This window comes from Trichechus manatus, unplaced genomic scaffold (assembly GCF_000243295.1).
Source record: "Trichechus manatus latirostris isolate Lorelei unplaced genomic scaffold, TriManLat1.0 scaffold00005, whole genome shotgun sequence".
Lineage (NCBI taxonomy): Eukaryota > Metazoa > Chordata > Mammalia > Sirenia > Trichechidae > Trichechus > Trichechus manatus.
Window position 1 is genome coordinate 1,682,272 of NW_004443941.1, and position 5,411 is coordinate 1,687,682.

Consider the following 5,411-nt stretch of genomic DNA (forward strand, 5'->3'; position numbering starts at 1 on the left):
CATCTCTATCTGCCACTGCCACTTCAAGCACCATTGAATCAGCTGGAGCACATTGTCCAAGTGGCAGAGCTGCTTACACGGCAGCCCGAACCTGTTGCAGAGTCTTCTCTTGTTCTGGGCCCCACTCAAAACTAACAGCTTTTCAAGTCACTTGATAAATAGGTAGGAGTGGTAGACCCAAATGAAGGATATGTTGCCTCCAAAGATCCAAAGAGGCCCACCAGGTGTTGTGCCTTCTTTTTAATTGCAGAAGGGGCCAGATGCAACAACTTATCCTTCACTTTAGAAGGAATATCTCAATATGCCCCATACCACTGGACCTCCAGAAATTTCACTGAGGGGGAAGATATCTGAATTTTTGTTGGGTGAATTTCCCACCCTCCAACTTGAAAATATCTACCAATAAGTCTAGAGTCATTGATACTTCTTCCTTACTCGGTCCAATCAGCATAAAGAGCTTTAACAAGCAGCAGAGATTAAACAAGAGGTGAGGTAACATAGATGCCAAGACATGTGGAGATCTCCAAGGAACCAGGAAGCAGAAGCTGAAGAGACAAGGACCTTCCTCCACAGCCAACAGAGAGAAAAAGCCTTCCCTTAGAGCTGGTGCTCTGAATTCAGACTTCTAACTTCCTAAACTGTGACAAAATAAATTTGTTTGTTGAAGCCATCCACTTGTGGTATTTCTTGTATAGCAGCACTAGGTAACTGAGACACTGCCCTGTCATTTTCTGTGACTCCCCCGAGCACTTCCAGGGTAAACAACACATCTAGACTTCAGTTCAATACACTGCCAGGCGCAGTGCTGGGCCCCAGGCCATGAGGAAGATGGTGGCATGGTCCCCGCCTGGAGGGGCTGCACTGGCCCTGTGCATATGCCTTACCTCCACCGCCAGATTCTATGCTCCTGGGGGCCAGGCACGCCTGGGTCCATCTCACAAGGCCTAGTTCTGCAAATGCATCACTGAATCAAGGCTCCGGGCATTGTAAGTAGCTTAAAGTAACCAATTGTAGCGTGTTAAATGGCCTCATAGGTTGAATTTGCCGAAATGCGGGGATCCATGCTGGCAGATAGGGTTGGATGTTTAGGAGAGACGATCGGACGGGAAGGAGATGGAGTGTCGTTTCTGAGAGCTTCAACTCTACTCCTGACTTCTAGAATAAGCCAAAGGGTCAATGGTTCCTTTTCTGTTTATCTACAGGGATGAGCATTTTCTGAGGCAAAACAATGGTGAGAGGAATTTGGTCAACAAGATGAGAACCCCATGCACGCTCTCCACTCCTCACCCAGCCTGAACAGGGCCACGTGGAGGAGAGAAACCTCCCCTTCACCAAACGTCACACTGGGCGTGGCTTGTTGAGCGCCTGCAGACTGAACACCCAGTTGGGCTGTGTGTAGCCCACCAGCGCTGGGTCGGGGATTAGAGAGTTTGGAAGGGCCTGGCGTGGTTGCACTATCGCTCACCTTTGGCGCCAGCATCATCTGCACAGGATAAACGCCACAGACACATTTCATTAAATGTATCTTTAAATTATTAAATGCTTTTGTTTTGAGCAGGTAATATGTGCATGTGGTAAAAAAGTTCGAAGACTCAGAAGCCCCCCTCTCACCCTTGTCGCCGACGTGAGGCCGCCAGGGCAAGCACTGCTTTGTCTTGTCATGTCCCAGACATAGTCCGCGCTCACGCAAGCGGCTCATTAATAAATATTCTTGGCCATGACCCTAACTGCAGTTGGCTATCTTTATCCATTTTACATAGACACGTATGCCCACTTCTAGTTTCTCTGCTGCCGTTACCTGTTGCCGTTATCAGAAGTGGCCGTATGTTTATATGACACATAGCACACCTGCTAGAGCGCACCCCAACAGTCCCCGCCAGGATTCCGGACAAGCTGGGTGGTTCTGGCCGCAGAGGGTCGCGAGGCGCCTCCGGGGGCGCAGTGCCCGACTGCGGCCGCACGATGGCGCCCGCTTCCTGCAGACCGGCCAGGAGGCGGCGCAGACAAAGGCCGGCGCCGGCCTCTCCCGCAGGGCCGCGGAGGCAGCGGGCGCCCCGGGTGGCCGCCCCTGCGCGCCGGGCTGGGCAGCTGCCGCCCGAGCCTTTGTCTTGCGCTGCCCGCCCTGGTGCTAAAGGACCCCCGGGCCCCGACCTGGCTCTCCACGCCGCAGCTGGGACCCATGCGAGCCTGGGTTAAGAGCAAGAGGCTGGAGGTACCGGAGTGGGTTTAACCCCAAGGCTGCCCTGGAAGCTTCTACCTCCTTCTGCCCCTTAGCAAAGAATTTGCCCCAGAATTCTGCACTGCGCAGGCTTTTCACCACCGCCTTAACACCCCGGAGCCTTGGTGGTGCAGTGGTTAAGAGCTCGGCTGCTAACCAAAAGGTCAGCAGTTCGAATGCACCAGCCGCTCCTTGGAAACCTTATGGGGCAGTTCTACTCTGTCCTGTAGGGTCGCTATGACCGGACGGCAAGGAGTTTGGTTTTTTGACGCCTCGTTTGAAGTGCTGTAGGCCTGGGTGTTGTTTGTAGAGGGACCACTAGCATTTAGACTTGATCGAAAACTAGCAGCTTCGGGGCCTGGCTTTCCCAAGCCCCTCTCTGAAGGGGTCCAAGAACACTTCCTGCCTCTTGGCCTCATACCCTCCAGTCCAGCGCAGTCCAGTAGAACTTTCCGCCATGATGGAAATACTCTGCATCTCTTCTGTAGCGCACTGTCCAACGTGGTAGCCGCTAGCCACGCGACCATTATGCAATTGAGGTGTGGCTGAGGCACTGAATTTTCAATTGGCTTTAATTTTAATTGACTTACATTTAAGTTGCCACATGTGGCTGGTGGCTACCATGTTGTACAGTGTGGCTTTAAGGCCTCAAGTTGATCTGGGCAGTTGAATACTTAGTTATGTTGCTAACAGTGAAATTTTATAGAGATTGCAATGCAAACATGCAGCATGTGCTCTTTGTGCCTGAAAAGATGCCCAGAAGTAGCTGGGGGAGGAGAAAGGTGGTGTGAGCTGGGTTTGTTTTGGCTGTACCAGGGATGAGTAGGGGTGGGCTGTGTGTGGGGTAAGATGGGAAGGAAGGTGAAGAGGAAATAGATGTTTACGGTGTCTTGCTGTTCTTGCAAATAGGACTGGCTAGATCTTTGATCTGTGTTTCCAGAAAATGTGGGAGTATGATCAACACTATCTATAAAGTGGCTAAGTGTATACATCCCACATGCTGCGTCTTTGGACAAGATAATCAGATCCAGAAACAAACTTGACAAAGCTTGGGTTCTTCTGTGGTTCTGTGTGTTTGTGATGGTGTCTGGAGGAGGCCTGTATCTGCGTCAAGCTCTCCAGTAGAACCTGGGGTTAAGTCACTGCTGTCCTCTGTGTGCATGTGATAAATATTCAACAAGGACAGTATCAGTGTGGTGGTGTTAGCTGCCATTGAGCTGCCCCCACTCATGGTGACCCCACGCACAACGGAATGAAACACTGCCCAGTCCTCTGACATTCCCATAATCAGTAATGGATCGGACCATTGTGATCCACAGGGTTTTCACTGGCTGATTTTCAGAAGTAGACCACCAGGTCTTTCTTCCTAGTCCGTCTTAGTCTGGAAGCTCTGCTGAACTCTGTTCAGCATCATAGCAACACGAAAACCTCCACTGACATATGGGTGGTGGCTGCCATGAGGTGCACTGGCTGGGAATTGAACCCAGGTCTCCCGCATGGCAGGCAAGAATTCTGCCATTGAACCACCACTGCCCACAGAATGTATTAGGAGGATACATGTCTGTGGGATACAAGGCTCTCCTGGGTAGGTAAACCAGAGGACTACTGCTGTTGTTAGGTGCCATCGAGTCAATTCCGACTCATAGCGACCCGATGTACAACAGAATGAAACACTGCCCAGTCCTGAGCCATCCTCACAATCGTTGTCATGCTTGAGCCCATTGCTGCAGTCACTGTGTCAATCCAGCTTGTGGAGGGCCTTCCTCTTTTTCGCTGACCTGCTACTTTACCAACCATGATGTCCTTCTCCAGGGACTAGTCCCTCCTGACAACATGTCCAAAGGATGTAAGACAAAGTCCCACCATCCTGGCTTCTAAGGAGCATTCTGGCTGCACTTCTTCCAAGACCAGAAGATTAGGAGTGCTCTTCCCTGGGCCAGAACGTCTCGGGTGGCCAGGCGACTTCTCCTTCACCATCAGAGCAGTAGTTGAGCGTAAGTTCACGCTCAGGCACCTGCAGCTGCTGTCTCCTGGATTCGGGCACCTGAAGACTGGTAATTGTCTGTCTCCTCCAGGAGCGTAAACCATCAACAGCTTCCACTTACGTTTCTGTTTTTTTCATTTGAAGATGCTGTCCTTTCTTTTTCATTCTGTTGGTGAAAATAGACACAGCAGAACATACATCCATTCATCCATTTCTGCGTGTACAATTCAATGACACCAGTTACATTCTTCACATTGAGTCACCGTTCCTGCTGTCTCTGCCCATATGGTTTCACCACCGTTGACTCAGCCTCACTACCCCCTAACATTTTCATTCCGTTTACTTTTATTGGAAATAACCCTGCACACCTTCTGTAGATTCCATGGTCTAGTTTATTGTACATTTCCAGTAAGTCACCCAATTCTGTGACCATCTGAGGTCACAGCATCTGCGTGCATGCTCTCTTCTCAGCTTTTAAGTAACTTCGTGTGTGGTGGTGGGAAGGGAGTAAAGACAGACCAGGAAATCTCTTATTATCTTTGCGGGTTCAGTGTGCCCTTTCACCTATTCTCAAGTATCCAGAAATAACCTGTGGACACTGACATCTTGTTTGAGCCCAGGCTTACTGCAGTGTCCTGGCAGAGCTCCTGGCCTGTAGTAGGCATCCAATAAATATGTGGTGAATTTTTAGTGAGAGGGGAAAACGGGCCACAGCTCCACATCCAAGCCACCTCTGCGAGTTGTCCACCCCTTTCTGTTCCACCTCCCGCAGATGTTCCCAACCACAAATAAAGGACTGGGGGAAAATAGTCAAGCACACCTAGAGCTGCGTCCAAACAAAAGAGGAAAGAGACTAAACAAACGCAAGGTTTTGTATTTCTCCCGAGCCAAGTAATCCCTTGATTCCATCTAATACCTGCCCAAACCCAGAAGGTGTGCCCACCCATCTCCTGAGTGATAATGCCACATCGTGAAATCTACCCATTAATATTAATTGTCGGCTAGAGAATCTGTCTGAACTACTAAAGCTTGAGATTGCCTTTAGAAGGCAGGCCCTGCTTTAGCAGGGATTTTAAGATAATTCTCATCCTTTCATTTCGTATCTCACACATGTAGAATGTTAAATAACAGCCCAGGAATGCGTTTCTAATTTCGGCACATGCCTGCCTGGGGGAATCCGGGCCTTGAACCACTGTTCATTTGGGGTCT

At 50.0% G+C, this 5,411-nt stretch overlaps 1 non-coding gene across 1 annotated transcript; it reads right to left on the minus strand.

Annotated features, from left to right (window-relative positions):
- Positions 1-3,680: 3,680 nt before the first annotated feature.
- TRNAG-GCC (transfer RNA glycine (anticodon GCC)) lies at positions 3,681-3,751 on the minus strand. Its single transcript has one exon. It is a non-coding gene; the product is annotated as a tRNA-Gly (tRNA).
- Positions 3,752-5,411: the final 1,660 nt, after the last annotated feature.